The sequence below is a fragment of the Alosa alosa genome, chromosome 8, assembly GCF_017589495.1.
Source record: "Alosa alosa isolate M-15738 ecotype Scorff River chromosome 8, AALO_Geno_1.1, whole genome shotgun sequence".
Taxonomy (NCBI): Eukaryota; Metazoa; Chordata; class Actinopteri; order Clupeiformes; family Clupeidae; genus Alosa; species Alosa alosa.
Genome location: NC_063196.1, coordinates 1,252,540 through 1,276,359, shown reverse-complemented (window position 1 = coordinate 1,276,359; position 23,820 = coordinate 1,252,540). Strand labels below are relative to the sequence as shown.

General features: G+C 39.3%; 1 protein-coding gene across 2 annotated transcripts in view; it reads left to right on the top strand.

Annotated features, from left to right (window-relative positions):
- ncoa1 (nuclear receptor coactivator 1) overlaps positions 1–23,820 on the top strand; it is a 184,679-nt gene that overhangs the window by 55,880 nt on the left and 104,979 nt on the right. The gene's annotated exons all lie outside the window — the stretch shown is intronic.

Below are 23,820 nucleotides of genomic sequence, written 5' to 3'. Positions count from 1 at the left end.
TAGAAATAAAGAACGAAAATATAGTATGTACATAAGTATTCACAGCCTTTGCCTTTGCTTTGTTGTGGCACCTTTAGTAGCAATTACAGCCATTTTCAGATCCCTCCAGAGATGTTCAATGGGATTCAAGTCTAGGCTCTGGCTGGGCCACTCTAGGACATTCACAGAGTTGTCCTGAAGCCACTACTTTAATATCTTATCCAACCCTGGAGCTCTGTCAGAGTGACCATCCGGTTATTGGTCACCTCCCTAACTAAAGCCCTTCTCCCCCGATCACTCAGTTTAGAGGGACGGCCAGCTCTGTGCTCCACTGTGGTCATAAGGACTTTTAAAACCGCAGAAATTGTTCTATACCCTTCCCCAGATCTGTGCCTCGGGATAATCCTGTCTCGGAGGTCTACAGACAATTCCTTCGACTTCATGCTTGTTTTGTGGTCTGACATGCACTGTTAACTGTGGGACCAAATCATGTCCAATCAACTGAATTTATTCACAGGTGGACTCCAATTAAGTTGTAGATTATCAATTTTGAGCTTGATCGCAAAGGCTGTGAATACTTGTGTACAAGTGATTTGTTTGATTTAAAAACATCTCAAACAAAACTTTTTTTTAAGTTGTCATTATGGGGTTAAATAATAATCTGTAGAATTTTAGAGGGAAAAAATCAATTTAATCCATGTTGGAATAAGGCTGTAACATAACAAAATATGGAAAAAGTGAAGCGCTGTGAATATATTCCCTTTGCACTGTAACTTTACATTTACTACCTGTTAGATAATGGCCTTAATTTCATAGTTCACAGTGGAGACTGCAAAAACCTTCCTATACAAACATGCACAATTGCATGTACATAGTTGAATAGTGCAGTCAGTTGTTTCGCTGTGCCAGTAGATAAAATTTATCTCAGTATTTCATCAAACAGGCGTTGGCATTTAGGCCAGTGACATTAGGCCAATAATAATTTAAATTCAAATAAAAATGTAAAAATTGCACCGTTGTCCCTGCCGTGTCTATGCTCCCCAAAAGACAGGTTTACAAAATAGTTAATTGGGGGCCTAGCACCGAAGCTGCGAAGGCACCCATTGAGTTACTAGCTTTTCCTATTATTATTATTATTATTATACAGTATATCTGCTATTGGAGTCTATGGCAGCCCATAGAACGCCTGGCTAAAAAGTGCAGATTTTTTGGCTGAAAGTTTCGGGCCACCAACAGGTCAAAATCTGGCCGAAAATTGAACCGCTGGGTCTAAAGATATCAAATTTGGTACACTGATTCAGCACTGTCCCATGATCACTCTCACCAATTTACAGAACTCTATGCCCAACACTCTAGCGCCACCAATGGGTCGAACCTGGATTGCATTCACGCATGTGACCATTGAACGGTGCGTCCAATTTTCACAAATCAGACACTGTTGGAATCCCTGGGCGTTCAATGACCGCTGTAACGTCACCTTCCGCCATATTGGACCTCCACCTTATTGGATTTAGTCCAAACTCTACGAAAAGTTTCAGCGTTCACAAATTTCATCCGATTTTCACGGAACTTGGCGGAGATGATCTTCTGCCCAAGCCGCACAAACGATACTTGTCAGATTTTTCAATACCATTAGTCAGGACACTGTCCCAATCACTCACAGCAATTTTTATGCAGTGAACACTCTTGCGCCACCACCAGTTCAATGCTGGACATGCGTTCTTGTGCGTGATCCTTGACTCTTTTGTCTGATTTTCACAATTGAGGTAGCGTCTTAGGACTAAACACCACCCTGTGTCACTGGATATTTGACTTCCTCACCAACCGTTCACAAGTGGTTAGAGTGGGGGGTCTGACATCTGACTCATTAACCATCAGCACTGGTGCTCCCCAAGGCTGTGTTTTGAGTCCACTGCTGTACAACATCTACACACATGACTGCAAAGCCAACAGTAGTCATACCTCCATCATCAAGTTTGCAGATGACACAGTGATCTTGGGCCTGATTAGTAACAACAATGAACAGCTCTACTTGGATCAGGTTGATGAGGTGGCACAGTGGTGTCAATCTAACAGCTTGACACTGAATATCAATAAAACCAAGGAAATGGTAGTGGATTACAGAAGGCAGCAGCAGAACTACAGTTACACCCCACTAATGATCAGCGGGCAACCTGTAGAGAGAGTCACAAGTTTTAAATACCTTGGTGTCCACATTACTGAAGACCTAACATGGACTGTTAACACTCAATATGTTCTGAAGAAGTCCAGACAACGACTCTACTTCCTTCGTCAGCTAAGGAAATTCAAAGTTTCTACATCCATCATGAAGGCCTCCTAGACTTCAGCGGTTGAGAGTGTTCTAACTGGTAGCATCATCACCTGGTATGGGAACTCCACAGTTAGAGATTGTAGTACTCTGCAGAGAGTAAAAGCCAGCTGAAGCGTACTATTAGAACTCAACTCCCTGCTCTACAAGATATCTATTCCAGAAGAGTACTCCTAAGAGCCCAAAAAAGATTCTGAAGGACTCTTCTCATCCTAACAATGGATTATTCCTACCGCTGAAATCAAGAAGACGCCTATGTAGTCACAAAGCCAGAACTGAGAGACTCAGGAGAAGTTTTTATCCCCAGGCCATCGAACTCTGAACTCACACTATACTGACTTTGCACACATTCACTCTTCAGCACTCTCAAACATTTCCCAACTCTGAACTCACACTATACTGACTTTGCACTCATTCACTCCCTCAGCACTCATGACCCCACACACACACACACACCTACAAGACTTTTAGCACTTTTACATCCCTCACCTATGCTATAGACCTTTTATATATTTTCTTATTCTTATTTCATCACACACGCCAAAACACACACACACACACACATATCTGACTTTCTCCAACTTTTGCACATCTCCATACAACTTTTTATGTATTATTTTTGATTTCTCCTCCATCTACCCATGTCCTTGATTGCCTAGCCTTTCTGCCCCCAACCCCCCACCCCACCCCCATTCCCAACACACACACTTACATCATCACTGTCATCACCTCACATACATACAGCACACTGCTTGCTACAGTACGCCTCCTCTACTTGCTGCACACTGCCCCCCCCTACATACACAGCACATTGTCTTCAGGATCTTCTCCAACACACATCCTCTACATACTTACAGCACACTGCCCCCACCTACCCACACACACACACACACACACACACACACACACACACACACACACACACAGTCACTGCTACACTCCCCTCCCGCCCACACACACATCTTCATCACTCACATACATCATACATACAGTACTCTGCTTGCAATAGTAAGTCCCTTCACCATACTTGCAGTACACTGCCCCCCCCTCCCCTACATACACAGCACATTATTTCATCAGGAAGCTTCTCCAACACACATCCCCAACATACTTACAGCACACTGCCCCCAATACACAGCACATTGTCTCATGAGGAAGCTTCTCCAACACACATATTGCACACTGCCCTCTCCCCACATACACAGCACACTATCCCATCTCCCCTGTCATCCCCCAACACACACACCAAGACCCTGGCAGTTGGGTTAGCCCTTGAGCCGTGGATCTGCCCAAGGTTTCTTCCTTGGTAAGGGAGTTTTCCTTGCCCCTGTTGCTCTTGGGTGCTCCTTGTTGGTGCCTCCCCAATTCAATCCTCCCCCACCTTTCTTATGCAGCCCTTGCCACTTAATCTACTAAACCCCTCTTCTACTGCACTTTTACCCCCCCCCCCCCCCCCACTTTGCACAAATAGGCTGACACCAGACATAAATTCACTGCATTTCTTACTTCCAGTAACTATATGCATGTGACAATAAACTTCCTTGTATCCTTGTATCCTTGTCTGAATCCTTGGACCATCTCGAGTTCATCGACCCCTATCCCGTCACTTTCCGCCATATTGGACCTCCGCCATATTGGATTTAGCCCAAACTCTACAAAAAGTTTCAGCGGTCACAAATTTCATCTGATTTTCACGGAACTTAGTGGCCTGCAGTATCTTAAAAAAATTTGTTTTACTGTATTTTGAGCACGTAAGAAATGCCTGACAACTGAACTCGATTCAATCCCTTTTCCTCCCTCACTTAACTTGCCTTTCTTTTAGGAAACACGTTATTTTGTACCAGAATACAGTTTATATAGCCTAATTGAATTTTTTTTACCTTCCCTGATGCTAGCTAGCCAGTTAACGCGTCCACAAACCAATGATATCCGGTGCTGTTTTCTTTTCTGTTCTCTAGTTGTCCATGGGGAGAAATACCCTGGAATTCAGTAGACTTTAAGCACTGTCTGTCAATGTTGAATTCAAGTTAGATGTAACGTAAGCTTGGTATACTATTTAGGACAATAATGAATAGGGACAATTACATTACTTACATGACTTTCTGTCCACATCTGTCTTAAACATTTTAAACATTTTAAACAGGTGCCTATGTTGAACATTCCACTTTCAGTGCAGAATTACCACCTCACACACAAAAAATAATACCATCAATCACCATTGGAGCATACTTTTACTCTAAGGGACTAGTTATAAAAAGAAATACATGGCAATTTGGTAGCATAGCGTGCAGTAGACAGTAGCATACAGTCTTTGAAATACCTCTCCAGCTGTATATCCAATTATCATCAAAATTTGATTTTATTCACATAAAAAAATATTTTTGGCATATTTGTCTACAAGATGGAGGAAATTGAAGAGTGTATGACATTTTCTGAATCTTGCTATTTAACAGAAATTATAGGCTACTTTTCTGAAACACTTAATTTTTTTTACATAAAAATATGCATAAGAGTAATATGACCCATTATACCCCACAGACAAGAAATACTGTTTTCTGCTTTAATTCTGTGTACAGAGAAAAATAGATCTGGTAAGTAAGGGATAACAGCCACCAAGGTGTACAGATATACAGAATTAATGGATGAGGCGGAGGCAAAGAACTCCAAGACGTGCGGCGGAGGGGAACTTCCTCCACCAAGTCCATTAATTATATTTATCGGGACACCTCGAAGGCTGTTATCCTGCTTATCTCCCCGGTTGCCTTATTTTTGCATTTTGTCCTGTGATATTTTTAAAGCCCAGAAAAGAAAGACAAGGATTAATCTACAGGGGGAAAAAACAGTTGATTTATTGCTCATGAAAAAGTAGAGCTTAGGCCGCCCTAATTAGTTTGGTTGTCATAGTTACTATTCATAGTATCTGCCAAAAGCTAGCCTTACTGTCAGTTTGTGCGGAGAACAATGAAACATTAGCATGTCGCTGACTTTGATTTTCTTCTTAAAACACACTAACACGCAAGGGTTGTTCCTTAACGTTTTATTATGTTAAACTAATAGCAGGGACGGTTCTCCCTATACGCACACTACGGAAGTTGCGTAGGCCCCGCAAGTAAGGCCCCCTCCCCCGTCTCCCCTTGAGTCAAGCTAGTAGGTATACAGGTATAGTGACAGTGTCTCATACATTAGGAACATGAAACCGAATTAGCATTCAGGGCATGGAAAACGGAAGTAACTTCACGAGAATGAACAGCGGGAATAGCAGTCGGGTAAACCTGTGTTTGTTCCATGGTTTGATGTCTAATATAACCACATAACCTCCGCAGTTTTGGAGGAAATATTTACAGTTCTTATGCAGGGAATGCAGTATTTTGGACACAAAAAAACTGCATTGTACTGCATAGTACTGTAATTTACTACAGAAATGCAATATTTTGGACATGAAAATACTAGGCTACTGCACTACTATAACTGAACTGTATACTTTGAAAAAACTGCAGTTATTTATTGTAAGAGGATATGTACAGCAAACATCAAAAGCAAACAGCCCAGACCCTAAAACTGGGCATTTATAGCTGTGAAGGTCCTTTATGGGGAAAAACACTATTGGTAACTTCCGTAGACATCCAAAATGGGATGGGATGATTGTATGGAGAGCACTGAGGTGTCAGATGTATAAAAAAAAATGGTTACAGAGTTCAGGTAGGAGGGCACCTTAGCAGGATTTTGTCTAGGGCCCCATGGAGGTCTGAACCGGCACTGACTAATAGCACATGCTCTGAGAACAGAATGCAGTTGTGTGCCCAGTGTAGCCAAGGCCCTGTCTACACAGAAACAACAAAGGGCTTGGTGCGCTCATCCCCACTTCCAACGTGTATGACACCCTGCATTTCTACATTTTTGTGACAAAAAGTGTCTGTGTGTTGGTGGGGTTGTGTTTGTTTTGCCAAATGTGTGGGTGTTATAACACCCATAAACACCCCTCCCCCCCCTCGCAAGGCCCATACCTGTGCTCTTACCGACTGTGCAGCAAGTTAACTATTTGCAGATGGCCCATTCTATTTTCAGTACTCTAGTACCTATGACATTCAGTCTAATAACTCCGCCGTGACCCAACTGATTTTATTCATAAAAACTTAATCATAAACGTCACATCATAGGCTTTCTGGCGATATGATTGGTTAAGTGGCGCAAATATCTTTTACTATGTGAAAGAAAAATCAAGAGTTGACGTCTCCTTCAGCTGGAGGAGAAGCAGCGGGAAGCACTATGCATCATTCATCTTCACTTCGTCTGAAGGACAAACTGGTGGATCAACTAAGGTAAAAACAAGTCTTTTTTATGTTATTATTACATGTTATCCATGTAATTACTTCAAAATCGTTTTTAAAAGTTATTTTTGCCGGTAAATGACACCATGTGTGTATGGCCATAACATAATGCATGTGTGTTGACTTCCGCTGATAATGATAGCTGATATTTTAGCACACCGTAATCTTTATTATTCGTATTATCGTAATCTTAATTATTTTCAGTAATTTTAGGGGGGTTACTATATGTCAACCAAGATTAGAGTACTACTAGGACTGACACTTTCACAATTTCTTTTATTTTGAACAATGTTGCTTGTCATGTAATGTTACAGAAACTAGTTTTACCTGGGTAGCCCTAGAAAAGGTTGCTTGCGTTGCGACATGTCCATGAAGCGTCGTCTTGATAAAATTCACTCCCGTGCTTCATGACTCTTAAATTTATATGAAATACATCTAATTGGTAATTTATTGTCAAATAAAACATGTCATTCTGTTGTAATATATAGCACCATTTACAGTTCCTTGAATTTCCCCTTGGAGATCAATAAAGTATCTATCTATCTATCTATCTATCTATCTATCTATCTAGTTGTTTGTAGCCAAGTTGCTTAGCTGTTAGCTAAAACATATGTGGCAACATTAATGACCCGATGGTGTAACGTAAGGATTTTATTTATTGACTGCTGTTTTCATGAATGTATGACTGAAGATTTGTGATGAATATGTCAAAGTATTGTTTAGCTTTGAGGCTAAAGATTATGAGGTTGTGTCCGGTTTTGCAAACGGCAGATTAGGCAGCAACTCAGGTTCTGTATAGCCTGTATAGGTCTCTGTAAAGGTCTCTGACTTGACATTGACCATATTTATTGCAAAAAGAGAATGCAGCTAAAGGCAAAAAAAACGAAATGGGGTCAATGGCGAAGTGCCATCGAGCGCAGCTAGCAACAACAATAGCGGAGTTAGTACCAAGGCAGTGCCACTAGCCGAAATACAGAAATCACTAGCTGGCATGTGTGGCGATACTAAGAACTGGCAAGAAGTTTAATTTAGTAGCTGACTACGCCACCCTAGTATCAAAACCAGAGAACAGGTTTCTGTTAATCAAAAGACTCAACAGGCTCACAGGTTCAGGCATGAGACGGAGACAGAGTTCCACAAAATGAAAGGTTTTTATTTAAGCACAGAGGATGGGGAACAAATTAAGAGAAACCTAGACCGGAAGGAAAGAGCTGTAACACAAGACTAAGAAAATATTAATTTATTGTTAAAAATGTACAACTTTGTGCACCATAGAGTGGGAAGGTAACAAAACATGAGACAAGACAATTAGTTGGACAGGAGGAAGGGGGGGCTTACCAGATGGAGGCAGGCTATCCTGAAGAACGGGGTGTCAGGATCACACGTGGATATAGTAGACAGCAACCACCGCAACCCACACAGGTGAACAGTACTGGAAACACACACAGTGAAGCCACACATGCACTACAAGCTAGACTCCCACCAACACCAGGTGACCAGCCTCCCCTGCAGCACCCCCTACTCCTGCAAAACAAACCACAACAGACAACGAAAAGTACAGACAACAACAGTAATCACACTAGTAGGCCCAGATGACACAGGCTGACCCTTAGAGCTGACTGAATTGTCCCGTTACCACAATGAATACAAATAGAAAATGTTGCCGAGAACGCGCTGAGAGCCAAACAAACCAGCCTCACCTCTGCTGCATACCTGACCCACGGTGCAAGTCAACTTATAAAGAAACCAGTCAGCTGTATCCACTGATTTACTAATGAACAGCCTTAAAGGCACAGGTGCACTATTTCAACCTGCTATACATGGAAGAACGAATAATCGCAAATCTGACAGCACAAATTTCCTCTCACCACGCTAGTATTGCCAAACACGAACATACAATTCAGAATTCAGGTCATCAAAACATCAATGAATGACTTTGAGAGAATAGCTACACTGGAAAGTATTTACCTCATTTTTGCCCGCTTTGTGTCCGAACTTCCCGTGGAGCAGTACATACATTGCGATACATTGAGATAGAAAAGTTCTATCGAGATGACTGGCATCATGTGTTATGGGTCATCCTAAAGTTGGGAACGTTTAATTAGGATTTTGGTGACTTAAGACATTTCTGTAAAACACCAGGAGTGGCTGTCAGGGCTCTACAGTGCGCGAGTAAAAATGATGGCGTGCTGGTGCAAATAACTTCTAACCATGTCAATGTTTACAAAACACACTGCAATATCGAGTAACATTACTGGTGCAAACCATAGAATCACGTCGCGAACGCAGCATAAAAACTACACCTCCCATCAACATTAGCAGTTTTGCGTTACCTTGTTTGTGACTCACCTAGTCGCTTCTATCAAATTCGCGCAGAAAAAGCGGAAAGCCAGCCAAGACGCAAAGTATATAGATCGAACCTCTAACACTCTTCAAAATCCCTCTAGGTCTGCTACAGTAGTGAAGGATTTTGACACAATGTGGGCTCTCAGATGCTTTCATTTTCCACACACTAGAACCTACTCCTTTTCATTTTCCACACACTAGAACTCACCTCCTTTTTCAATTTCCACACACTAGAACCTACTCCTTTTTTTCCAATGTGCATCATACCTACACTCACATTGGCTATTTCTTAATCCTTCATAGACTACTACCTAAGGTCAAGACTATTTCATACACTACTATTGTTATCTCAGACCACAGTCCTATTCTGCTTGACAGAGTTTACAAATGGCCCACCTCCTAGCAGGATATGGAGATTTAACTCTCTCTTTTTGTCAGATGATAATTTTGTAGAACTCATTTCAAACCAAATAAAGTTTGGTTCCAAACAAAGTTTGGTTCCAAAATGCTATATCTACATTTTTATTATTTTCATTAATAAGTCATGTTATTTAATTGTGCATTTCAGGTAATATCAATAAATTGCAATTTTGCTGTTTTGATTAAGTAAAGCTAAATACAAAAATATTAATAACCCAGTTACAGTTGCACTGAAATTACCTGGAAAACAAAATGTAAAAAAATGATTTCTAAAAATCATGGAAATGGAGGATATAGTGTTTTAGAACCAAACTCTTCAAATATACGAGAACAAATCATAGCGTACTCCTACCAATTCATCATTAATAAAAAAAAAAGAAAATTAAAATTAGACCCAAAACTTCACAAAGAGAATTTAAGGCTACAGTCTGAGTTTAGTCTTCTATCTACCAATGACACTACACATCTTATTTTGAAATCCAGACACAATGTCTATAAATTTGGAGACAAGTAGAACTGTTAAAACAATAAGCTAGACAACGCACAGCCTCCCGCTCTATCACAAAGATTCAGTTGCATACAGGAGAGATCCTGACCGATCACAATGACATAAACAAAACTTTTCTTGAATTTTACTTTGACTTCTACACATCTAAATGTAGTACCAACAAGAAACATCTAGATGATTTATTTGAGAACCCTACTCTTCCCACAGTACCAGGAGGAAACAATGAGAATCTAGGTGCAGACATTAAACCCTCTGAGAAAGTTTCAGCTATTAAATCAATGCAAAATAAGAAGTCCCTTGGTCCTGATGGATTTACAACTGAATTTTACAAAAAAATCCCAACAATTGGCTCCAGTTCTTCGAGAAATGTTTAAAGAGGCACTTTCTGTGGGCATTCTGCCTACGACTCTGAGACAGGCCCCCTTACAAAAATTAAATGTTTGCGGCAGATTTGCAGCAAACTTGTGGGTCATTTGTGGGAAATAAATTAATTCACTAGAAAATATTGCCAGAAGTTTGCCAATGTTGGCCACTAGAGGCAAATTTCAAGCAAACTTCTGGCAACAGTTTGCCTCTAGTGTTCGCCAGTGATTTGCCACCACTTTTAGCCAATAATGGCAAACTTCCAGTGAACTTCTTGTTACAAACCCAACTTGAATATAAGAATTCTCTGCAACATTGCCAAAAGTTAATCGCAACTGTTCGCCAGAAACCTAATTTGCATGTGAAAATATGGCCTTGGTGCAAATTTCCGCCAATTGTTTGCCAGAAAAATTTTGGTAAGGGCCTCTGTGCACCATCCATCACAATGTATCACGATACATCAAATACATTTTTTATATATATATATATATATATAGATAGATAGATAGATAGATATATATATATATATATATATATATATATATATATATATATATATATATATATATATATATATATATAGATATAGATATATAGTATATTTGACTTGACGGAATGCATTAAGATACTGTATAGTTCAATATACTACAGGTTTCTATATTACTTTATATGGTTGTTTTCATCCAAAAATACAAGTAAGATAGAAACAATCTTTTTTATACAAAGTCTGAACACCGCAGAAGGAGAAAAGGCCCGTGAGCTAAAGTTTTTCAGTCCTTGAACAATCATGCACTAACCGTATGGGAAGATTCGCAAAGATATGCTTCTGTTGGTTACACCATACGAGCAAGAGTTTTTTTTTTTGTTTTACTGTCTATGCATGCGAGCAGTGTGTATTTAAGTGTTTTAAGATTGAATGGGAAAAGGATTTTGAGCCAAAGGCTACAATTTAACCCAGCTACAATTTGTAAGGTAGGCCATCATCAATATCAAGTTAATGTTTGGCTACAGAGGTATAGCTACATACATCCTTAAAATAGTTCTGGTCTACAATATCTATTAAAAACTTCACAATGGAGGATGATTTTAGAGCATGATCTGCAGGCGACTTGTTGGCTATTTTTAGAAGGTGCGCTGCGGGCGCCTCATAGGCGTCCAGAAGGCTACCTGGTGCCCGTGGGCAGTGTGTTGGAGACCCCTGATCTAGACTCTACGGACATGGACGGAAAATAACATCCTCAGTAGCCTAACTAGACTCTAGATGAAACGAATTAGGCTACTGAGAGTGTTATTTTTCACTTGAATGTTTATGCCGCAGCCGGAAAAAATTAACGAGCGACATTACGGCGCTATAATCGATTATGGTCGGCCACTGCATCGATGCAGCATCGTCCATGTCCGCATCGCGATGCATCAATTATTTGATTAATTTCAACACCTCTAGTCAGAGCACCCAAAAGTAGTAATATCTCTAGACTCTGAGAAAGCCTTTTACTGGGTTGAGTGGCTTTAATGACAAATGTATCTCTTGGGTGGAACTGCTTTATTCCTCCCCCTTGGCAGCAGTAGTTTCTAATAGCATTCAGTCTACATACTTCTACCTGGGAATGAGGCAAGGGTGTCCACTTTCCCCCCTCTTATTCACATTGGCTATTGAGCCTTTGATGATTGCTCTCCGACTTGGCAAGGGATACTGAGGAAGGGCAGGAGGGAGGGCAGGAGGGAGGGCAGGAACTAAATGTCACTCTTTATGCAGACAGTCTACTTTTGTACGCATCTGATCCTACTTCATCACTCACTCATATTTTAGGCATTCTGAATCAATTTGAGATAATTTCTGGATATAAGTTGAATTTACAAAAAGTGAATTTATACGTCTGAACTCAGAAGCTTAAGCACTTCCCTCTGACCTGTTCCCCTTTAAATGGGCCCAAGATGGCTTTAGATACCTGGGTATGTAGGTTACTACCTTTAGCCACATTCACTTAGAATTGTATTGTTCTGTTAAATAAGTGTATACAAGATATGAATCATTGGGGCTCCTAACCATTATCTTTAGTGGGATAAATCAACCTGATTAAAATTATAGTGCTATCAACATTTGTATATATCTTCCAAAACATTCCAATCCTAATCAAACATCTCTCTTTAAAAATATATAAACTGTCATTCCTTTTTATATTGGGGAATAAATCTATCTGGATCAATGAGACCCTGCTGCAGACACCAAAGTGCTCTGGAGGGCTGGCTCTGCCTAATTTCCTATTTTATTACAGGTCATGCAGCATTCAGAAACTAATTCATTGGGTGGAAGACAAGCCTATGAAAGAAAAGGCAGACCACTAGAATTTTAAACTGGCCTTTAAAAATAAAAATCTGCCTGCCTCTATGGGAATTTAACATAGGGGTATGTATACTTATGAGCACCTGTATTTTAAGGAAGAACTTTTATTTATTTACAATACATTATTCATTCACAAAGAAAATTGGTGTCCTTAAAGGTAGGATTTTTCCTCATTTTTAATTAAGGCATTAAAGGGAAACTTGGCAGGATTTCCCCCTCTGCTGGATAAATTGTGCATTATGCTATTTTAAACTGTGGGAAAAGGTAACGATAAAGCACATGGATTTGTTTACAAGCTAGCGAACGGTTAGCATAAGTTTGGTAGAACTATGTGGATGTTACAAGGTAAGAAACACAATTTAAAATTTCTCACTTCTCTTTCCGGGAGAGTAGTCTCAATGTTGCAAGGTTGGTTTTCCGCCTGGGGACGCTAGGCACAGCGGGGAAAGTCACCATTTTCACCGGAACAGGTCATTTAACCATCCAAATTATTTCTAAACGGGTTTATTACGTTGAAATAGTTGCCAAGTTCCCCTTTAAGATCAATTTCTATTCCTCTTTTTTGTCAACTTTAAGTATAAGTAAGTATACAGTGGGCATCGCTTTCAAATGACCACTTCAGTCGCGCATTACGAGGCGTGAAGCTGCGTGAAGCTTTAGTACCACTTTCAGCCACTGTGCGTCTCTCTGCCATTGTAGATCGCTCTGCCTGCCGCCCCTTCTGAAAAAGCAGGAGACTTGCCGAGAGTAATCCCAGCCTACGAATTCAATAACAAAATAAATCATGCATAATTAAACATTACCTCGATTTAGGCTACTTGGGTATGTCTTAAGGCTTGACCACGTGGTGGTAACGAAAATCGAAATCAAAATTTGCTGTCTACATTATTGTCAGGTAACGCAACTACGCAAATAAAAACAGTGGTGTGATAATTGAGCCAGTAGAGAAATAACTGTTAAGAATTAATCTGCAGCCTTGGGTAGGCTTCTGCAGAAAACAATGTTCTTGCCGATTTAATACTATCTGGCGACGTTTTTAACAGGCTACACTGCAAAAAACTGCTTATCTAATAAAATCTAACCAAGATTATTAGTCTTATCAAGATAAAAATAACTAGTTTGTTTTGTTTTCAGTATAAAGAGACTTACCTAGCGCTTTCTCGTGAAATCATTTGACTTAATTTAAGAAAAGTTTGTGAATAGGTCTGTGAGTTAGGAGTGTCACAGCTGGTGGGAAGGTGTCATTTGTTGGGGGCAGGGCTGGATTAACTGGGCTCAAATGTCTCATGGCCCCCCTGCCCCCCCAGTCAACGTGAATCGGGTGGTCAGTTAATAGGCTATGCCGAAATAGTTTTCAACATTTTGAATATTGGTGTCGGGTGAATTTAGGAAATGTTCTCAAAGTAGCCTTATGGCTGAAAGCTGCTTGGGATCCCCCCTGTCAAGCAATATAACCATACAAACGCGCGCACTCATTGTTTCAAAAGGAGTAAATTCGGCTTTGTAAGAACTGAGCTGTGGACTAAACAGCACGGCATGCCCAATTGAAAATAAATTAACGCAACGCAACACAGACCCCGCTTCTCTCGCTTCAGTCACTGACATGAACGAAACACAGAACCCGCTTCTCTCACGGCAGTCACTGACAGTAGCCTAGAATAAATCCATGGGGAAAAAAACTTCCCCATGACAAAGACACCGTAAAACACTGAAAGTTAATATTTTGTCACTATAACATACATCTGTCCTTTGTCAAATGTGTTATGTTCCAACTAGCCTAGTGCGTTAATTCTGCTTCATAAAGTTGAACAAATACATTTGCTTATTTCACAGAAAAATATAAATAGCCAGTTAGGGTCTACAGTGCAGAGTTGGTAAGTTATGGTTGGCCAACTTGGAGTGAACATACAAACAGGGGAAATTCTTTCTCTAGTAGCCGAGTAGCCTCAGGTGCAAAGACGTAGACATAAGGCGAACATGCAATGAATCGTGCTCTCACGACAATCACGCCGTTAAACTTAAATAGGTTAACATCAGTTCGCCTTCAAGCAAGGAAAACGATGATTTGAAGACATCTGTTTTGTTGGAAGGGCAAGGGGTAGCAACACGGCAACACAGAGACAGGCCCGATGGCAGGGCTGTTATGAGAGTATTAAAATATGGGATATTCTACGGGAAAACATTAAAACGGCATTACAGCGGGAGGAAGTTAAAATATGTGAAAAACACAGAAAAAGTTGGCATGCATTGTTTCGGTCCCCGTGCACAGGGATTATTTGTCATATTATTAATCACATATGAAATTTTGCAAACAGGCGCAACACATTTGAAAAGGAAGGACTGGTAGCATGCAAGCTCACAGGAAAGATTGATTTAAGAACGTTATCACAGTGTGTGGCTGTGGCGCAAAGCAGCGTGGGCGGAAGACAGCGACAATTGGCAGGGGAGAGTCATGTCTTTTTTAACAATTCTGTCGGAGGGTCATTGAACAATTTCTAGCAGGCAAGGGAGGGTCATGCAACTTTTGACTGAAGCACTCAAAATTCCTCCGGTGGCCCCTTCAATAAATAACGAACAGTCCCTAGATTGCTGCTGGGCTATATGTCTTGGTTCATGTCTGTTAACAACTCATTGCCGTCAAATGCGTAGCCTATCTCGCGGTTGCATCCATTACAAATGAACATGCAATGTGAACGTCTGGGATTGGGAAGAGCACTAAATGTTCTACTGATTAAGCACAAAGTCAAACCTTTAAATTAAAAACACTCTTTAATAATCAAAAAAATAAACCGCTAATGAAGTAAACTTGTGACCATCAAAAATCGTTTATAAGCCTGTAACTCATTGATAACAGGACGTAACAGGAAGGCATTTGGCTTAGCAACGGAGGTTAATATGCTCTATATTTTGTCCAAATGATGTCTGTCTATCATCGTTGCACTCGGAGAAAACCAGAATGTTTAATTTGTCCCTGCGTTTCTTCTGGGCTGCAAACGGGATTCACTCACAGTTAACCAAATATTTCTTTATTAGGGCAGGGCAGGCATATTTCTGGCTATTAAATTATTTCTAAACCAGTCTGCTAAAGTCTGTAGTGAAGTCTGTGTAGGGTTTTCCAGGCTCCATTTCTTTTTTCGAGACACCCTGCTCACTTGAGCCATCTACCGGTTGTTTTGGTTGTTGCAGCGTCTCACTGGGAAAATACAAATTAAAGTCGTGTGATACCGCGAGATCTCACGCGCGGACCGCGAGTGAAGCTGGCCAAGTCGAAGCACTGCCCACTATACTCTTTTGATCCTAGTGTAACACAGTCAGCACACAGTGAACACACAGTGAGGTGAAGCACACACTAATCCCGGCGCAGTGAGCTGCCTGCAACAACAGCGGCGCTCAGGGAGCAGTGAGGGGTTGCTCAAGGGCACTTCAGCCAGCCTACTGGTCGGGGTTCAAACCGGCAACCCTCCGGTTCCAGGTTCGAAGCGCTAACCAGTAGGCCACGGCATGGTAGCATGTGTATTCTAAGGGTATGCAAACTTATGAGCAAAAGTGTACATGTTTTGGCTATGCCCAACTCTTGCATCATTCTGGATAAGTATCTTTAAAGCTTTCAGTGAGATGTTTGGAACACTACTTGACCCCAACCCTTTTTGTGTCCTTTTTGGCTAAACTTCAGTTGAGTTCTGTGCGAGCCTGTCAAACAAAGCTTGGATAGTTATAGCTTTCACTACACTTCTTTCCCTGGTGGTTTTTGAAACGGAAGCAGCATGCCCCTCCATCTTTCTCTATATGGATTAAAGATGTGTTATATTTCATAAAATTATAACAGAAATAACCCCCACACACACACACACACACACACACACACACACACAGACACTAACACACACTCCACACCCCACCAGCACACACACAAACACCTTCTGTTTTTTTGTTTGTTTGGTTTTACTTTGGGTTGGTTGGGCGGATGCAGGGATTTGAAATGGATTCCTTATATGATGTGAACTTCTGTTGGGATAAAAAAATTAAATAAATAAGTAAGTAATAACTGAAAAAAAGAGATTATGCTGGCTAACTATGATGTTGGGAGCTCATACATCCTATTTAGCCTACTCGTTAACACACATTATTTTTCAAGCAGTGTTTTGTCTTTACGTAACTGCAGTAAAAACATGGTGTGTATGTGTGTGCATACACTGTCTAGATGTTTTCGATCATATCTCCTTCCTCATATGTTCATGAATCAATGTTTGCTTATAAGCTGGTATGCTATGTATGGCTTATAAACTGGTATGCTATGTATGGTTTAGCCAAGGACAACACTTAGTAGTGGTTTGAGACTAATTTTACCTCTTCAAGTATCTGCACTGCAAAAACTGCTTATTTAATAAAATCTAACCAAGATTATTAATCTTATATCAAGATAAAAAAAAATAGTTTGTATTGTTTTCAGTATAACGAGATTTACCTAGCGCATTCTCGTGAAATCATTTGACTTAATTTTAAAAAAAGTTTGACTTATTTTAAGACATCTCATCCGGAAAACAAGCACATTTTTCTGCCAGTGCGTTAAACACATTTGTCCTAAAAACAAGCAAATTTGTCTGCCAGTGTGTTAAGTAAATTTGTCTTGATAAGACTTCTTAAATTAAGTCAAAATGATCTTTCGAGAGAGCGCTAGGTAAGTTTTCACTGCAAAAAATGAATTCTAACCAAGTGTTATTGATCTTATATTAAGATTAAAAAATCTATTTGGTATTGTTTTTAGTATGAAAAGACTTACCTAGCACTCTCTCAAAACATCATTTTGACTTAATTTAAGAAGACTTTAACTTATTTTAAGGAGTCTTATCAAGACAAATTTGCTCAATGCACTGGCAGACAAATTTGCTTGTTTTTAGGACAAATTTGCTTAACGCACTGGCAGACAAATTTGCTTGTTTTCAAGATGAGATGTCTTAGTCAATTTTTTTTTTTAATTAAGTCAAATGATTTCACAAGAAAGCGCTAGGTAAGTCTCTATACTGAAAACAATACCAACTGTTTTTTTTATCTTGATGTAAGATTAATAACACTTGGTTAGATTTGGTTAGATAAGCAGTTTTTGCATACTAAAAAAATTGATGTAAGATTAATAACGCTTGGTTAGATTTCATTTTGCAGTGTGAGTCCTCCAGTGACAATACTTTTAGTGAAAAAAGTGGTGATTGAGATTATGTGCAAGTGATGTATAATAAAACTAAACAACCTATTTACAGACTTGTGAATTTTGCTCTCATTAATTTAGACAGAAGAGAAATACGAACTGGGATGGAAGCAGCCAACTGCTGATAAGCTCCAGGTCATGGCATGGCACCACGATGGCATTGGCATGGAAGATAGGTAGCTTCTGGATGAAGAGGAAAACAAGAATGTGCTAGAGCTGGATGTTTGTGAGTGTGTGCGCTCAACTGTGCATTGACGTTTCTGTTTGTGACGAGAGTGTTGCTTATAACAATAATGACGGGAATTATAGTGATAATAGTTTGTTTACTATTGTAATTAAATTTCTACTTTCCTTATCTCTCAGTTTCTTTATTTTTAGTTTGGTTTATCATTCCATGTCAGGTCCCATATCAGGTAGAAAGCATAGACCCTTTGCCCATCCTTCTTACTCAGACACACACCACCTTGCCACAGCTGTGACGGAACGCACACACCACGGATCTGGTGTGAATGTGGCGTTAGTGTATATGTTACCTTATTTGCTGTACAAGTGTAATACAATCCAATTATATATATATATATATATATATTATATATATATATATATATATATATATATATATTGTATAGTTGTAAAATGCAAATGCAAGTGTTATGTTTCTGTGTGTGTGAATGTTAATATGAATGGATATTTTGTTAACCATGTTGTTAACCAAGTATTTTGTTGATCTTTGTTATACTGTTGTCTTGTCATTTTTGTACATCTAATACTTCTTGTTTTAAAATGTTTGTTTATGTTTGTTATTTACCTGAAGTTGTTGTTCCTTGTTATTTAATGAAATTGTTTCTAAATGAAATGGAAAAACTTTTTTATCCTTTCGTAAATCTAACACATGTGCTTTATTCTTGTTGTTTTGACTCTGAAGACGCATGGGCGTTTGCACAGTCAGTTTGCACAAATAAAAACACGTTAAGCATTGAGTGCTCCGGTCCTGCTCCTTGGCTCTTGTTAGACCTTGGATCTCCCTTTTTGATGTGTTTATTCTTGTTTTCATAGTAGAATGAAGCACACAGAGAAGCAGTCACCATCTGCTAATGTGCTTTTTTCTTTCCTCCCAATAATTGATTGAGCCTTTTCAGAGTATAGTAAGACATTAAATATTTAACTATGCATCTTGCTTAGATGGTAAAACATCTTATTTCAGTTACATGACCCTTATATCCGTTTATTACTTAGCTCTTCACAATGCTAGTAGCACGCAGCATTGACTTTAATGAGATTTCCAAACGTTCAACCGATCAATTATATTCATGTATATTATCGCGGAAAACATATAATGACCGCTGTCTTTCATATCACTCCAGAAGTTGCAATGGAACTTCATTCAAAAGTGAAAGCAGACAGTTGATAAGCAGTGTTCTAAAGAATGTTTGATTCAAGTTTAGCATGTGTTGCAAACTATTTGTTTGTCAGCAAAAGCCACAACAAAACGGTAATAAATAAATGTAAAAAGACGTCATGTGAAGTTTCTTTTTCTTGTGTTGGCAAGTAGCCGGATAATAAGCGAGATAATGTATAGAACGCCAGTAATTTTCCGGAAAATAAGTCCCATCAGGGCCAAGCAAGACCTCTCCGGTCCGGTTCACCCTGTCGGGACTTATTTTCCCGATAATGACCGGCGTTCTGTACATTATCCCTTATGTATTATTGGGTCAGATGGGATCGGGGAGTGAAAGCATTCTACTCTGTAAAGATTCTACTGTGATTTGTAGGTATTAATAAATATGTCATAACTTTTGAACAAAACAAATTAATGTTGTTTTTTTCACTGAGTAGAGGACAATATTTTGAATCTCATACACTAGGTTTTTCTCTATCTACAACAGAAATTGTGAGAAAATTTTTATTTATCTTAAACTGATATTTTTGAGGTTGGAAGGGCTATTTCTCCTGATTACAATGGTGGGTATATTGTAGGGGTGTCACGATCAATCGAAATTACATCTCAATCTCGAACTTAGACCTCAAAAGTAGAATCGACGTTGCAGCCACACCCCCAATGTCACGTCCAGCATGTATGCCAAGATGCACACATGCACGTGCTGAACTGCGGTGTCAACACTGCTCTGATTTTAGGCTGCAGCCAATTAAAATATACACATCAACCTACCAAAATCGAAGCCCCTTTTGCTACTTTGAAAACACCGATGTGGAAGTATTTTGTCGTTCATTCACGTCAATTAACACTAACTTAGCATACTCAACTTAGCAAGTGAAAAGATGATCTAGGCTTACAGTCCAAAATTACTTTAAGGCTTAAAATGCACATTGATAAGCACACATTCCATGAACACTAACTTTGGGTCTCTTCGGAGTGTGCTGAAACAATCAAATTATCATTCTGTGTTGTTTCATTTCATTATGTTCACGTTTCTGTTTAGCCCAAACGTTTGTTCTGTTTACATTACAACCTCGTGGTTGGAACGGTTTCAAAATAAAAAGCGGTTTCAAAATAAAAGCCCCCCAAAAGAGAAAAGGAAAAGGCCAAACAAAGTAAACAACATATAAGGCAGTGGTTCTCAAATGGGGGTACGTGAAGGCACTCCAGGGGGTACGTGAAATTTTATCCCTTAGAACCCGATTGAGGCAAAGTCCGTCAAAAAACACACCCTTTCTTCTCTGTTACATTGCTCTGCAACTGTTCATCGCAGCGAGATATTACGTGACAGAGCAGAAGTGGGGCTTTCCAACGAGACCACGCACTTGTCTGTACGTTAAAGTATGAAAAAGTCTATAGTCTACAGTCTATACTTCTCTGCGTTCACCTGCGCACCCACATCATATGAAAGAGTAGTTTCACACTGCAAAAAATTAAATCTAACCAAGTGTTAATAATCTTCTATTAAGATCAAAGAATCTATTTGGTATTGTTTTTAGTATGGAAAGACTTTCTAGTGCTCTCCCGGAAGATCATTTTGACTTAATTTAAGAAGACCTTGACTTTTTTAAGGAGTCTTATCAAGACAAATTTACTCAACGCACTGGCAGACAAATTTGCTTGTTTTTAGGACAAATTTGCTTAACGCACTGGCAGACAAATTTGCTTGTTTTCAGGATGAGATGTCTTAAAATAAGTCAAAGTTTTCTTAAATTTAGTCAAATGATTTCATGAGAAAGCGCTAGGTAAGTCTCTTTATACTGAAAACAATACCAACTAGTTTTTTTATCTTGATATAAGATTAATAACACTTGGTTAAATTGCGCATGTCAGATGAAAGAGGAGACACAGAGCCATCATTTGATACCAAGTACATCCTTCTGGGTTATAAAACAGACGAAGTGATAGCAAAATAATAACTTCATATAGCTCGAATTACCTCACGTTTTTGTCTGTTTTTGTGGCAAAGCATGTTTAAAATTCAACGCTATTGTGTGTTTCTCTATGGCAAATAATGTTCATAATCCGGTTTTGAGATCCTAGCAAATTCCTGCATCCAATTCAAGGCTCACATTGCATCCCAATTTGTTCGACAAAGAAACACCTTTTTTGCCATTACTTTGTTCATGGCAATGCAGTAAAAAGTTGTAGAGAATCATAGGTGCAGACACCATAGGCACACACTGACTAACACGCAAACTCAGGTCAGATCAGTTCTGTCACAGATATGGAGCGCAGAAAGGTAATTTTTAATCACTAAATAAAAAATGGCATTTATTTCTGTAAGGTGCACACTACATATGTCTGTAAATTGCCCAGCCCCAGATAATCCCTCCACCATGGCAATGATATTACCAGATTCAGGACAGTCTGCCCTACACACACATGAAATGCATGTAGAGCTATGAGCTTCCTGTGGTGAGATACATGTCAAAATATAAGAATTTTTATGATACGCTTTTTATATTTTAATTCTTTAAAAAGCAAAATAAAATCAATGCTAGTACTAATACATGAAAAAATAAAATAAAAAATAAAATATGCATATATTTAAAAAGTAGAATCCATGCAAAAATACTTTAAAAACAATTATTTAATAAATATTTCAGGACAAATATAAGTTCATAAGATGAATTTTATATTTCAGTAGGCAATTTCATTATCCTAAAAACCCAGAGTCACCCCCATACCAGGATGATTCGACCCAACCTGTCACATGTGACCCGCCATCACCTGTCAATCACTGTCAAAACTCAAATGATGGAGTTGTGGTTGAAGCGTAGCGGTAATTCTTGTGCGCTGGTTAGGGGGTACTTGGCTGAAAAAATATTTCACAGGGGGTACATCACTGAAAAAAAGGTTGAGAACCACTGATAAAAGGAATGCATTAATAGTAATATATAAAAAAAAAAAAAAAAAAAATATTGGCTTTAAAATTGAAAATTAAATCGAATCGAGGATTTGGAGAATCATGACACCCCTAGTACAGTGGGCATCGCTTTCAAGCTTTAGTACCACTTTCAGCCACTGTGCGTCGCTCTGCCTGCCGCCCCTTCTGAAAAAGCTTGATTTACCTCGATTTAGGCTACTTGGGTATGGCTTAAGGCTTGACTACACGGTGGTAACGGAAATCGAAATTTGCTGTCTACATTATTGACAGTGTTGGGTTAACGCAACTACGCAAATCAAAACAGTGGTGTGATAATTGAGCCAGTAGAGAAATAACTGTTCAGAATTAATCTGTAGCCTTGGGTAGGCTTCTGCGACGTTTTTATACGATGGAGTATTAGGGCCACCTATGAAGGAAAAAATATTTTTGCCATGATGAGATTAAAGTCGCCATGTCGACATTAAACTCGACATTTCGAGAATAAAGTTGAAATGTAATGTCGACTTTAATCTCGACGTGTCGACATTTAAACTCAACATTTTGAGAATAAGTTAGTTTGGAGAGAGAACGACCGCTCGGGACGATTGAAAGGGAGGACGAATGAAACATAGTTTTTCTTCGAGAGTAACAATGATTAGACATAGGCCTGTAGGTCTATCATGTGGATAAAACATATTAACCTCCGTTGCTCAGCCAAATACTTCCCTGTTAGGTCCTTATCACGGAGTTACAGGCGATAAATGCGATGGTCAAAAGTTGCCTAAACGTCATTAGTGGTTTATTTATTTATTGTAGGCATATTATTAAAGAGTGTTTTTCATCTAAAGGTTCAATTTCATGCTTATGCACTAGACTAGGCATACTAGCCGCTCTCCCTAATCCTAGACTTTCACATTGCTTGTTTGTAATGGATGCAAAACAGCCTATTGCTGAATATCTGGAGGGAATGAAGCTGTCCTCCCGACCACCCATGTACTAGGCTAGCCTACATGCGCACATATGCAGACATAGTTCATAAATAAAGTACATGCACACATATTCCCTCACGGGATCAAAATAGTATATGCTTATGCTATACCTGTGTTTACAGCCTCCTATATTTATTGCAGGTGAGACATGGAAAAGCAGTTTTAGAAAAATGAGTTTTGCCATCTTAACTTATGGAGAGTGACGGCCTGTGGGTCATGAAGGGCAGTTATTTGGATGTGTGGTGGCCTTACCCACGTAAAACAGAGTGAAATAACATTTTGTACAGAAACATTATATCATTGGATACATGTATTATTCTAGCTATATAGCCTAAACGGCATAGTGCATGGTATTTCCATAACCGCGAGATACAGCACTTCACGATGACGGCAATGAGTAGGCCTAGTTAACAGACGACGTAATCTATCTGAATATCTGCAGTCTAACAATCTATCTGAAATAACACCTATTTGAAGCCCATTATTCAAGTAACATATTGTGTGTTAGTGTAGGCTACATAGCTTAAACTGTGTAGGCTATGTTTAAACTGTATTGCGAGTTTAATGTCAGCATGTCGACTTTAAAGTCGACACGTCGAGATTAAAGTCGACATAACGTTTCAACTTTATTCTCGAAATGTCGAGTTTAATGTCGACATGTCGACTTTAAAGTCAACATGTCGAGTTTAATCTCGCCATGGCAA